The sequence below is a fragment of the Mustela erminea genome, chromosome 6 (assembly GCF_009829155.1).
Source record: "Mustela erminea isolate mMusErm1 chromosome 6, mMusErm1.Pri, whole genome shotgun sequence".
Lineage (NCBI taxonomy): Eukaryota > Metazoa > Chordata > Mammalia > Carnivora > Mustelidae > Mustela > Mustela erminea.
In genome coordinates, this window is record NC_045619.1 from 32,622,776 (window position 1) to 32,637,608 (window position 14,833).

Below are 14,833 nucleotides of genomic sequence, written 5' to 3' on the forward strand. Positions count from 1 at the left end.
ATAACAAAACTGTTATGAAATAAATAAGTAGTTTATTTAGTTTTTCAAAACCTTACCTAATCAATTAAAGAACTCTCTTTTGAAAGAATCCCTAAAGTTAGCTTTAAAAAGTAGGAACACAAATATAATTTCATTTTGAATTATATTCACTCCTGATTCTTCGGACAGAACATCATCCTCTCAAGTTTATTAAGAAGACCCATATTTTTCTTAAGTGGTTATTTTCTTTATTTAGATGAAGAACATGTCTTTGAAATTCAAATATTTGAGAGGAAAGGGGGGGGATAAATTTGAGAATCTGCAGTTCTCATTTCATTTTGGCAGAGAATGCTATTTTCAGCTTAGAACAAGTAAAGAAAACTTAACGAAAAGGCAGAATGAAGAAATGGTAGAACTGCCGAACTTGGTCCCAATTCAGGTCATCACTGTATGGATTCATTGTTTGGTGTGAAAATAATAGCCAAAACTGCAAGCATTCACTACTGTGTAAGCACACATACACATAAAATACACATTCAAAAGCCAAAGAAGAATGCCTTCCTGTGGCCATGGCTTAACTTCAGTTGTTATTAACATCAAGGATTGACTGAATGAAGCTTCTTAAGAGTTGAGAAGAGAGGGCGCCTGGGTGGCTCAGTGGGTTGGGCCACTGCCTTCGGCTCAGGTCATGATCTCAGGATCGTGGGATCGAGTCCCGCATCGGGCTCTCTGCTCAGCAGGGAGCCTGCTTCCCTTCCTCTCTCTCTGCCTGCTTCTCTGCCTACTTGTGCTCTCTCTCTGTCAAATAAATAAATAAAATCTTTAAAAAAAAAAAAAGAGTTGAGAAGAGAGTAGTCAGGGATGGGGTTACTTAAGATGTTGAAGTCTCAGAGATTGTTGATGGTGATATATTTGAATGTGGACTGAGTTTAAGGTAGCCTGGCACCTTCACATGTGTTTATGAGAGCACCTGAGATTTGTCTCTGTTCTTCCCATAATATATTTCCCAAGTCTTGATATTTCAGAACATGAATCCAGTTTTAATCTTGGGCTTCCTTAGTTTATCATTTTGGAGAAGTAAACTTAAAGAAAAATATGTGATAGAAACTATATTGCCAAGATTTATCCCCTAAAGTTTTAGTGAAAGAGAAATCATGGTTTTAGGATATAAAATGCTCAGAAGTTAAAAATGGAACATTTTCATAAGATAAAATAAAAATTATAGTTGTTTTTCTCACTTACCTTACTAATAATAGATTGCATATTGTTTAAGATGACAATAGACTTATCTAAATACCCACATTTCAGTTTTAGTTCTGAAGGGGCTTTCAATAAGACATTATAGGTTAGTGTCTAGGATAGCTTTTCTTAGGGGGACGCACCAAATTTTGCTTTTGTTCTTGTCTTGTTGTGCCCTCTTCCCTTCCTATTTTTTGCTTGCTGAAACCTGTAGAGGGTGGAACAAAAGAAGCAATACTTCAGACAACTTGAAGGTAGAAGCCACTGGCTAAGGGTGGAAAATCAGGAAGACTGAGTCTTTAATGATGACAGAGCTATGAGACTTCTTATCTCAATCTCATTTGAGCTATTTTATTTATTTATTGTTTATTTGCTTGTTTACTTTTATTACTATTACTATTATTTACTACTACTACTATTATTATTATTAGTGTGTGTGTGTGTGTGTGTGTGTGTGTGATTTACATTTGTACCTTGTCTAACTTCTAGAAATAATCATGAGGACAACACAAGGCATAGCACTCCTGCAACAACATTTCTATGGTAATTTCAGCTGCTAGTTTTCATTGGGTGTCCCCTATGAACCAGTCACTCCAAGTACATGTTTCCTGCCAAGTCATACACCATGTATTGTCAAATATTTATTGAGTCTGGCATTGGTTTAGGTGCTGGAGATAGAAGCAGAAGAAAAAATTTTTCCCTATCATCATGAATTAAACTAACAAAAGACAGATTGACAGGGAAAAAGGCTTATGTTCCTTTATTTTAATTTTACGTATATGGAGGCCCCACAGAAAAGAAGTGAACATCCCACAGTTTGGTAGATTTGGAAGTTTATATAATATTAATGACAAAGGACAATAAATCATGGACTGGACAAAGAAAGGGGGACTTGGTCTCCTAGAAGGGATAAACTGTGGGAGGGTAAATGATATGGGGAAACTAATGAAAGACAAGGTCCATTTTAGTAAATGGTTTTGTTGCTATTGCTGTTTGTTTTTGGTGAAGACTCATCTTGGTGCTGACTCTCCATCTCCTTCATGTAAAACTTCCCAGAGAAGGGATTTTTGGCAGTCTTCATTTCTCTGAAGTTTCTGCTTTTAATCATGTAAGGAAAACTGTGAGAAGGCTTCTTTCTGCATCTGTTGGTTCTCAATTACCTTCAGCTCAACTAACCCACACTGAAAAGTGCCGTATGTTAGGGTGGCATATTCTGATCTCTTTCAGGATATATCACAGTATCAAAACTAACATGGCATATGCCCTTGTGGGACTTACGATTAGTAATAATTTCATCAATAGTCAGAGAAATACATGAAAAATAGTAACTGTGACACTTGCGAGGAAAGGGAGAGACACTTTACCATCTCATATTGTCAAAGGAGTGGGGAGTATGGTGGAATGAGCCAAAAATGAACCAGCAGGTAGAGTCCTCTCAGCACAAAGGGAAACCTCTTTAGCAAAGAATAAATATTTTCCATTAAAAAAAGCTCCATATATATGTCTTAAATAAGGATGTTTAGGAGGTAGAAAAAGAAATATATGAGATAGATCTGGCAATGTAAGATTTGAGTGAAGATTATACTTCCAAAAGAAATAGCAGAAGCCTGGTGTTTCTGAGAAAGAAAAAAGTTATTGTTGCAGGAGTTTGAATTTTAGATTTTCATTTATGTGTAATAGAAATCTATCAGAATGTTGTTGATTATAGATTTATTTGGGATGAACAAACATATTTTTAAGTATGCTTAATAAATACAAGAGCATTTAGAAGATGGAGTGATCAGATCTAGTTGGGTAGGGAAAAAATATGTACCGTTATAGATTCTTTAAAGTAGACTATGTTTAGTTTTCAAGGAGACAAATGTTCTATTCATTCTTTAAAAATCTACCTGAAATATCCTTTCCTTGTTAAAGCTACTTTTATTTTATCTTCTTTGTGCTTTTTTCTACCTTATTGAAAAAGTTTCTTCTCCTAGTGCCCCAGTGTTCTTTGTGTGATTCTTTAGTGTCCTCTTAGCTTGCAGTAGTCCTCTCTGAGCTTCCGATACTATAAAAACTTCTCTATTACAGCACTTTTCACGTAGGGGTTCGGAGGACAGACTCTGGATCCAGGCTGTCTGGTTTGAATCTATGCTCTTCCACATGGTATGCAAATTGGGCAAATTATTTCTATATGCTCATGTGTGGAAGGGCTATAACAATAACACCCATTGGGTTGTTAGAACGAAATGAGGTAATACATGTAAATAACATAAAGCTGCGTCTGAAAAATAAATATGAAAAAGAAGGGTAGTCTTTCTCTTATGATTACTAATGTATTATATATTAGGAACAGCATCCATTCAACTGTTTTGTTTGGTTAAACAAAACTCCCCTTATAAATGTACTAATCAAAGCTCACAAAGGCAAATACTATATAGTTTATCACCTAAACACAGGACAGTTTTATCAGTAAAAGGCTGTGCTCCTTTTTTTTTTTTTTTTAAAGGGAAGAAATTTTTTTTTTTTAAGATTTTATTTAATTATTTGACAGACAGAAATCACAAGTAGGCAGAGAGGCAAGGCAGAGAGAGAAGAAGGGAAGCAGGCTCCCTGTTGAGCAGAGAACCTGCTGCGGGGCTCGATTCCAGGACCCTGGGATCATGACCTGAGCTGAAGGCAGACATTTAAACCCACTGAGCCACCCAGATTCCCCAAGGCTGTGCTATTAATTATAACCAGACAATGGTTAATACATAAAGGTATATTTACTCTATTATTAGGCCTTTCTATTAAAAACCTACCACTCTAGGGATGCCTGGGTGGCTCAGTCAGTTAAGCATCAGCCTTTGGCTCAGGTCATGATCCCAGGGTCCTGGGGTCAAGTCCCTCATCGGGTTCCTTTGTCAGTGGGGAGTCTGCCTCTGCTTCTGAGTGCTGTTCCCTCTCCTTGTGCTCTCTCTCTCTCTGACAAATAAGTAAGTAAAATCTTTTAAAAAATCACTCTGCACACATGGACTTTTAATTAATATCCCTACAAATATTTACTCAAAATTTTAACTACTTGGATTACAGCATTCATTTTGCAACTTTCAAAGCATTCTTCTAATTGTAATCAGAATGCTGTTTCAAAAATGCATACTGGATAATATTTCTCCATGTTTAAATTCTTTAGTGGTTTCTCTTTTATTCAAACTCTTCACCATGATCATTATGGTCTGGTATACAGTATGTAGTTCATGATCAATATCGCCGTAGATTACTTTCTATTGTGGTCATTGCTGTCATCGTCGTCATCATCATCATCATCATCATCACCCCACCGCTCACTTTCCATGTACCAAGCCTTGCGTTGACTATTTTATGTGAGATTTCCTTTTTAATCCTGACAAAACATCACGAGGTATTTTTATTATCCCTATTTATGAAATGGAGAAACTCAGATGAAGAGAGGATGGACTGTTTGCCTAGTATACCACTTGTGAGAGAGAGAGTCAGATTTCAAAGTCTGAGAGTCTGATACCAGAGACCTTGACATTGAACCTTAGCTTATATAGCCTCCCCTAATGTGTTAATTACAAGAAAAATAAGCAACTGTATGACTTCAGAAATGCCTCTTCTTGTCTTCCTCCGGTGGTGTCTCAGACTCATTTCCTGGTATTCCCCTGCATCACACTAGACAATCTAGCCATTCTGATCTGACATTTCTGTGCAGAGAGTGCTTATTTTGCCTGTGGGCTTTCACACATGCCAGGTCCTCTTCCTGGGGTGTTGTTGCTCTTACAGTTTACCTCCACACCTCATTGTCTTTGAAGTGATGGATTCAAAGACACTCATTCTATTGTCCTTTTCATCATTTGTCCACTTTTGTTGGGTACCCCATTCTCTTCTTGCAGTTATGGTATGGATCACATTGTATTTTATACGTCAATTTACATGGCTGTCTCCACTAGACTGTAGGTACTCTGAAGGCGAGTACAATGTCTGTCTTTTCCACCACTGAATTACTAGTATTCTGGTACATAAAAGACACTTCAGATTGTGAAAGAAAAATTGTACCAGGTGGTGTTAAATAGTCAAGGAAGACTTTATTCAAGACTGTTACTTAGGTGGGGAAGAGGTATTGAACTTAACTGCTGAAATAAAAAATGGGAGGTTTTTAAGAGCTGAGATGAAGTAGTGGAAAAAACACTGCAAGATGTTGGGGGAAGAATGATGAATGTGATTAGGCATCTGTGTTTGTTAATAGTGCTTATCGAAGTTAAGCTACTTTCACATAGAGACTCAGAGATAGAAGCACTATCTTATTAACATATAAAGTATTATTTGTTTCAGGGGTACAGGTCTGTGATTCATCAGTTTTACACAATTCACACAATGCACTCATCATAGCACACACCCTCCCCAGTGTCCGTCACCCAGCCACTCCATCTCTCTCACCCCCCTCCCCTCCAGGAACCCTCAGTTTGTTTCCTGAGATTAAGAGTCTCTTATGGTTTGTCTCTGTCTCTGGTTTCATCTTGTTTCATTTTCTCCCTCCCTTCCCCTATGATCTTCTGTCTTATTTCTCAAATTCCTCGGATCAGTGAGATCATATGATAATTGTCTTTCTCTGATTGTCCTATTTCACTTAGCATAATACTAAGGCACTATCTTAATGATTATCTCTCAAAGGTATGGCTTCCAAAGTCCTGGAGATAATATGGGTTGTAAAACTGACAAGAGGTTGGGAGAAAATTTATTTCTCAAAGGGGCAGAAAAAATAATTCACAATTGCAAGTTTAAAGCAAATGTTCTAAGAAAAGAGAGGTCAAGGGCCTAGAGTGAAGGAAAGAAACCCTTCTAAAGTTTAGTCAAGCTGAGAGGAATTATAAGGTGATCTTAGTCAAGAACTATTTGTTGACTTAATGAAAAATTAACCAGAAAATTTGAACACTCCATTATACAGTAAAACACTCCTGACATGTAGTGATTAGGACTATTACATGACTTTTTATGTATATAATTTAAATAAGGTGTTCAACAATACATACATGACATTTGGTTTTGTAACTATTTAAACTAATTGTTCTAATTACTTTTCATAGTTTTTTCTAATTCATAAAAAATTAACTAACATTATTATCATATGGTACTTCTCAAGTAAAGTTTAATATTTTAATTGAACATTTTAGTTCTCCATTTACTCATGCTTCTAAAAAAATTACTGATAACGTTAAAGTACATTGTAAATAAATAACTCAATATAAACACAGTAGCTAGATAGAGCAGAAATAATAATTTTATTGCCTGTTAACTAAAGTTCTTCCATATTTTAAGTGGTGTTTAATGTTGCTTAAATTATTGTGGCTATAAAGGACATACATCCAGTTTAATTAAACCTGTGTAATTTCAAAGAAGGTAAATTTAGTAGCTATATTTATATTCTCCCAAGTGTCATTGGATATGGCATTGATGTTTTCAAAGTGGATTTGCTTTCATTTTTATACATTTAGAATACTATGAATCACCTCATATACAGGACAATAGTTAAGTTAGCTGAATCTATCATATTGTACATTCTTTAACTATGTTTTTGTTTTTGTTTTTGTTTTTTTTCTTTCTAGCATCATCCTTGTCTCTCTCAAATTAGGTGCCCAACCATTGTGCTTTTTTTTTTTTTTTAAGATTTTGCTTATTTGACACAGAGAGAGAGAGATAGTGAGAGAGCACAAGCAGGGGAGGCAGAGGGTGAGGGAGAAGTAGGCTCCCTGTGGAACAAGGAGCCCGCTGTGGGGCTCAACCCCAGGACCCTGGATCATGACTTGAGCTGAAGGCACCGGCTTAACTGATTGGGCCACCCAGGTGCCCCCATTGTGCATGTTTATGAAGTTTAATCCTAAACCTGAATTTCATTAACTGACCTTAGGCGTAGTTGAGTTTCTATAGTAATGAGTTCATTGGGCAGAAATTTTGCAAAGATATGAGGGGAAGAGTAGGGGTAAACATTATCTGCATTTGAAAAGACCAAATTTACAAATCAGTACTCTTTAATGCAATTTTTTTCTCCTTGACTAACTGGGGATTTATTTGTATGCATTCTAAGTGGCAGTGCCATGGGAAACTGAGATTTTTGTCATTTTGGTTTAACACAGATTCACCCAGAAAGCACAACCCTGATTTTGCCTGAGAAGGACTACTAACAGAACCTGAAACGTGAGTACTGTTTTTTTTGTTTTGTTTTTTTCTTTTTTTGTGCTGTTGAATTCTATGCTATATAACTAACTCTGATATGACGTGGCCTTTATTAAGATATGTAATGAAAGTCTTGAGTAAGTGTAATTATAGACTATGAGAAGTATAAGAAGGGCAGAAAGTGAAAAGTGATATTTCTGTTTTATTGTTCCCTTTCAGAGAATTTTTGTAGTTAATGTTTCACTTTGAAGACAGTACATTTGTGCTATTCTCTGACATTCAGTTTAAAGCATACAGTTTGTAGTTTTTTTTATTCCATTGTATCTGTGGTTGATAAGGTATGTAAATAAGTTCTCTCACCAATACATATCTTTTGTGTTATTTTGAAGATAATTTATTTTTCATCTTTTCTATGATCAACCTCCCTAGTGCTTAGAGCATGTATTTAGCATCTCAGTTTTTCTCTGGGTTTTTTTGTTTTGTTTTGTTTTTGTTTTTTCAAATGGAATCCATAGTCTGCTAAAGGTAAAAGTTTGTTGTGTCTTTCTGCGCCATTCTGTCATAGATCCGTCTTTCAGCTACTTACTAATTCTTGGCATCTCTTCTCCCTGTCTGGCCTCTGATAAGTTGTCTTTAACAACCTGTTGTTTTGTTCTTGAACTTTGCCATGGCTGCAACTCTGGGGTATCAGAACTGTCAAAAATAAAAGTGAAAGAGCAAGAGGCACCGCGCTTATGAAAGTTAGAGAAGACATAAGGCCTGGTATTGATTGATGACTTTCCCATTGCAGATAGTTTTCACTTTATCCCATTTGCTGTCACAGTACAGAGTACCTGAAATAAGGAGGTTTGTTGTTGGTTTTTTTCCCCCTCAGTAATGGACGATGGGAGCTGTTTGCTTTCTGAGAATCTGCCACAGCCACATGCCAAGTGGCTTTATCTTTGAAAGTGAGGGGGAAACAAGCTTGCCTGGCTGCAGATAAGCGACTTAGAAAGAATCCTATTCAGATGTACCTGTCACTAATTTATCTGGAGGTTTTGTGATTCATACATACTGTTCTCTGTGCCATGGAGCATTTAATTGCTTTCCTCTGGGAGCAGGTCACATTCAGGGGTCATCAGACCTATGCTACGGGATGGTGCGTGCTTGATTCATAGAGCTTCTTGCTACTGAATTTTTATCTATTAGAAAGCTGGTAATTTGAACATATGTTAGATGATCTCTTGGCACGTTTCAACAGGAAAAGGATTGACAAAAATTTAACTATCTATTAATATGCAAGTGTTTGTAACAAAAAAATTAATCATCCCTTCTGTTGTTAGCACAGTCATTTATTCTGATGATTAAGTAGTTTAAATATGTTTCCCAATAATGACCTCTTGATTAATGCATTTCCATGGCTTCTTTATTTATTAAACAAAGGCATATGTACTTAAGGGCATTACTTGTACTTAGAAAAAAAAAAAAAAAGAAGAAGCAGAGCTCAGAAAGCTTTAGAAAATAAAGATTTTTTTTTTTCCTATATAGGTATAGTTTTCTGCTGTGGAAATTCCACTTTATTACCCCATATATATTTTGAGAGAAAATGGCATACCTTGGAAAATGAGACAGACACTAGTCCAAATTTGAAAAGGACATGAAAGAGATGTTTATTTTTTATGTGTTAAAATTGTGCTGAGAGACTTTAGTACTATCTTTAGATCTATCTTTTTGGATGTGGAATGTTTAACATATGCAAAAAAAACCTTTTTTTCTTATTATTTCCATCATGAGATATATAAAACTGAAACCCAATATCTTCCTTTGAGTTTTAAGAGTGCTCCATTTTGTGTAAAATTAAGTCAATAAATGGAAAAGAGGTAGTTAAATGAAAGCAATCAGAGAAATCTTTTTAAGTGTTTTTAGTGTGCGTGATAGCAGTCTTAATGGTGGATAAAGTAACTATATAAACTTATATGTTTTTGCTATTTTTAAAAATTTAACATTGTTTCTTATACTCTCTGTTACAATCCAAAACAAATGATCTTTTCATGAAGTTGTGAAAAGAAAACTCTTCCAACTGGATAAAAATGAGGACTTTATGCTGCATTTGTATGGTAGAAGTCTTTTGATATTTGTCCTAGTTGTGAAAATATGGAACATTTAACATGAACCAGAATTTTCTTATTAATGAATTAAAGCATAAGTAGGGCATTGCTGTGAGAACTTACTCTATCATTTATGCATAATTTACAGTGTTTAAATAAGATATTCATCACATTTCCCAGTCTTTAAATTACATTGTGACCTTAAAACCTTATAAGGCCTCTTAATAAATAGGAGTGTGAAATAAATATATTTAATAATACTATTTTAGGATTTCAACATATTCTGTTAAGCATTTGTCTGGTAGAAAGAAAGAAAGAAAGAAAGTAAGTTCATAAAACAACAACAAAAAAATACCAGTATACTTTATGCAAAGTACACATAACTGGGCATATTTTTGCCCTTGTCCTTCTAATTTTTTTTCTATTGAGGATGGGAAAAAAAATCTAAATTTTGAATTTTCAGTGTTTTCCACAAACTTATTATATAACTTCACTAGGAGGCATTTCTTTTTTAAGGAAAACTATTTAAAAACACAGGTTAAATTCATATTATTTTTAGAGTGATTCAGAGAAAACTGTTTTGTTAGAGATAGAGGATTTAAGTATTTTGTTGAAACAGTATTTTTTATTATTTATTTATTTATTTATTTATTTTTACATCTTTTTTTTTTTAATTTTTTATTTTTTATAAACATATATTTTTATCCCCAGGGGTACAGGTCTGTGAATCACCAGGTTTACACACTTCACAGCACTCACCAAAGCACATACCCTCCCCAATGTCCATAATCCCACCCCCTTCTCCCAAACCCCCTCCCCGCAACAGTTTTCTGTATCACAAAGTTTCTTCTGTTCTTTACATGAATAGCTCAGACTTTGCTAAACTAGCTTTTATGTCATTTTTTAAAATGACATTCAACCTAGCAATCACCTCTTACAAAGTTTTTTTTTTTTTTTTGCTTCATGGCATTTCCCATAATTTTTAAGCATTTTATTTATATTTTATTAAAAAGTAAAAGTAGGGGCACCTGGGTGGCTCAGTGGGTTAAGCCGCTGCCTTCGGCTCAGGTCATGATCTCAGGGTCCTGGGATCGAGTCCCGCATCGGGCTCTCTGCTCAGCAGGGAGCCTGCTTCCCTCTCTCTCTCTCTGCCTGCCTCTCCGTCTACTTGTGATTTCTCTCTGTCAAATAAATAAATAAAATCTTAAAAAAAAAAAATAAAAAGTAAAAGTAAAAGTAAACATAGAGAGAAGAGGGAAATATATTTACTTGTTTATTTTTGTGCTTCTTACAAAACTTAAACACAATATTTAGTGCCCAGCATCATGCCTGGAATATAATAAATAGTCAATAAAATTTGTTGAACTAGTAAGGTTGGATAATGAAAACCAAATCATTCTATAAATAGGAATATAAGAAATGTAATGTATTTGTTAAATACATAGTACCAAGTGTTATATACTCACTGATTTATTTAACAAAATAATTACAAATACACATTGTATACAAATAGAGAAATCAGCAAGCTTCAGACTTCATTAGCTTCCTCACTACACAAAGCCTACCAAATTTATTAAATATTAAGTGCCATGGCACACATACCAAGTATTGTCCAAGAGTAGTTATGAAATATTCTGTAGGTATCTTTTTAAATAGTTTAAAGAAAAACAATAAAAATTCATGGTTATTAAAAACATCCATTTTGGGACGCCTGGGTGGCTCAGTTGGTTAAGCAGCTGCCTTCGGCTCAGGTCATGATCCCAGCGTCCTGGGATCGAGTCCCACATCCGGCTCCTTGCTCAGCAGGGAGCCTGCTTCTCCCTCTGCCTCTGCCTGTGCTCGCTCTCTCCCCCTCTCTCTCTCTGATAAATAAATAACATCTTTAAAAAAAAAAAAACATCCATTTATTTTATAAGAATTTATTGAGATGACTATGTACATATGTATGTATGAAACTGTGCAAAAGTCTATAGATTTACTATTAAAATTGTTAACTCTCATTTTGTAAAATCAATATATAATAAGGAAATTCAATATACACTTTCAAAAATACAGTAGAGCTTTAACTACAAAGAGAACCCAAAATGGAGCTTACATAAGCTTTGAAAAAAGCTGAAGGAATTCTTGGCACAAGGAATGGCCATCGAAAGTCATGAAGAAGGTATTAGTAAGAATTAGTTGCTTATTACTTACCATCCTAAATGTAGGTGGATGTATTATGCTATATTTGGCTATGAAGGGACATTTTACTTAAAAGTAGATTAGAGCAAGATTGTGGAAGATTTAACGCTAGTTTAAAGAATTTGGAATTCTTTTGGCATGTAGCTGTGTCCCATGAACATTTCCAGTCAAAAGCATAGAAAATAAGAGTGTGATTATTTTGAATGACAGTCCATACAGAAAAATCTGGTTGTAGGTACTAAAGGATTTTCCCTTGGTGTCTGCTATATACCTATATGCACATATGTGCACCCCCACACATGTATCTGTGGTTTGTGTAGGTGTATGTACTCCACTTAGTCTGGCTTTACTTTACAAAATAAATTAGAGGAGAAATCATTATCAATATGCATAGAAACTGCTAATGACTTTGACAAATACTCAATAAACTCATCAAGCAGGAAGTCTGAAATAAAATATCAGTAACACAGGGCTTATCTCTGAGAGACACATTTGAGGAAATACTCATGAGGATAACAACTTGTAAAATGCAAAAAAGAAGAGGTCAGATACTTAATTATACTTGAAGAGCAGAAGAGCAAGATACCTATAATCTGTTAACTTCCTAAACATATTCTTTATACCATACACAGTGAAACATGTAAATAGAAATTTTGTGATCATTTATTTTTTGGTAACTGATAATAAATCTTTTTGAAATTATCAAAGAAATTTGAAAAATATTATACCAAATACCTTTTTTAAAGAATGAAAAAATGCATTAGCCTATTAAAAGTTCAAAGAATTTAGAAAAAAAAGTTCAAAGAATTCTTATACTGACATTGGTATTTAACCCAGTATTTACCAAACTAGTTTAAGTAGGTTACCTTTATTTCAGGAGCATGATCTTTCCAGATTCCATGTTGCCTAGATCTAGATTTAGAATGTCATTCTCTGAAAGCATTTATAGTAGGAAGAGTAAATGTATACTATTATTGTTTGGCGTTTTATGTGCTAAATCTTGGCATATTTCAAGTTTCCAAAGTCATTCTCCTATATTTTCATCTAGAATCTTTTTGCTTCTAGCTTTCCATTCAATTCTATGAACCAGCTAAGTTAATTTTTGTGTATTGAAAAACATAGGGATCAAGAATCATTTTTAGCTCAGAACTTGTTCCAAAATTTATTGAAAGTATTTGTGTGAGTTTTTTACTGTTCTATTCATCCATTTGTGCATTATTAAATACTTGAAGTTTGCTGTTGTTACATTTGTATGTTATTATTACAGATTAAGAACAAGTTTTGAAATACGTTAGTGTAGCTACCAATGTATCAATTTTCAAGATTATTTTGACTATTCTAGATTTTTTTCCATTTCATCCTAGAATCAGCTAATATTCTTAGGATATTTTGATTGAATTTGTACTAAAGCTAAGAAATGAGGAGGAATTAACATCCTAAAAAGATTGAGCCTTCTCCTTTATGAAAATGGCATAGCTCCTTTTATTTAGGCCTTACTAGTCTCTGAAACAATTCATAGTTTCCATAATAGAGATCACCCACATATTTTGTTGGATTCAATTCTACTTGATGTTTATTGATGCTTCTATTAATGTTAACCTTTTTAAATTTTTCATTTTCCATTTTTGTGTATAGAAATGCAATCAATTTTTATACTGACCTTTTATCCTATGGTCTTGCTAAGTTCATTTATTACTCCATGTATTTTTTTTTAAAGATTTTGTTTATTTATTTGACAGACAAAGTTCACAAGTAGGCAGAGACAGATGGGAAAGCAAGCTCCCTGCTGAGCAGAGAGCCCAATGTAGGGCTTGATCCCAGGGCCCTGGGATCGTGACCTGAGCCGAAGGCAGAGGCTTTAACCCACTGAACCACCTGGGTACCCCTCCATTGTTTTTTTTTTTTTTTTTTTTTTTTTTTTTTACACTTCATAGGCTTTCTTGTATTTACATATTATCTGATGTTAAAATTTTCATACCAACCTTTGCATTTTCATTCCTCTTGTCCAGTTTCAGTTGCTAGAACTTCCATTACAATGTTGAATAGAAATGGTGAGAATTGGGGCTCCTGGGTAGCTCAGTCTGTTAAACACTTGACTCTTGATTTTGGTTTGGGTCATTGTCTCAGGGTACAGGGATCAAGCCCCACCTTGAGCTCCATGCTTGGTAGGGAGTCACCTTGAGAATTCTCTCTCTCTTGCTCTGGCCAACTACCCGCCTCTGTCATGCATGTGCTCTCTTGCTCTCTCTCTTTCTCTCTCAAATGAAAAAGTGAATTATTAGTGTCAGGAGTACAGGTCTGTGAATCACCAGGTTTAAACACTTCACAGCACTCATCATATCACATACCTTCCCCAATGACCATAACCCAACCACCCTCTCCATAACCCCCTGCCCCCCAGCAACCCTCAGTTTGTTTTGTGAGATTAAGAGTCTCTTATGGTTTGTCTCCCTCCCAATCCCATCTACTGGAATTTTCTTTGTGGAAAACTTTTGAATTGTAAATATAATTTTATTAATGGATAAAGGGATGATCCTCTCTGTTATGACAGTTTCTGTCTTTTAGAAAATTTCTTTATTGTTTCTAAATTATTGCATAAACATCAAACGTAAACATTATGTTTATGTTTTAAACATTAGCATAAAACTATTAGCGTAAATCTATTCATAAAGTACTATTATGAAACTTTACTGTGGATTGTATCTGTAGTATTGTTCACATCGTTTCTGATAATGTTATTTTGAATTTACCCTCTTTGTCTTGAAACCGGCTAAGGATATATCAGTTTCGTCAGTCTTCTCAAGGAAAGCAATTTTGACTTTGCTGATTTTTAAAATATTTTTCTTCATTTTCAAGTTTATTGATACCTGCTTCTATCACTAATTTTCTTTTCTCCTACTCTTTTTGAATTTTAAATTGATTTGTTTTCTAACTTCTAAACATGGAAAATTAGGGCATTATTTTTATACTTCAGTTCTCTACTAGTTCAAGTAATTTAACCAGTTTTTTTTTTTCTATGCACCACTTAAACTGTGTTCTGCACGTTTTGACATGATCTGCTTTCATTTTCATTATCACACAGTCTGAAGTAGTCTCTAAATGGCTTTTTGATTCCTTCTTTGAATCATAGACTATTTACACATTTAATGTTTAATTTCTTATTATTTAGAATTTTCTATCTTTTTAAAAAAATT

At 34.5% G+C, this 14,833-nt stretch overlaps 1 protein-coding gene across 7 annotated transcripts in view; it reads left to right on the forward strand.

Moving 5' to 3' along the window:
* The window catches only part of MGAT4C (MGAT4 family member C), a 729,258-nt gene that overhangs the window by 395,644 nt on the left and 318,781 nt on the right, over positions 1-14,833 (forward strand). For all 7 annotated transcript variants that reach the window (XM_032346837.1, XM_032346835.1, XM_032346840.1 and 4 more), the window contains one exon: positions 7,332-7,392. The gene's annotated coding sequence lies outside the window, so the exon portion shown is untranslated. The remainder of the gene's footprint in view (positions 1-7,331; positions 7,393-14,833) is intronic.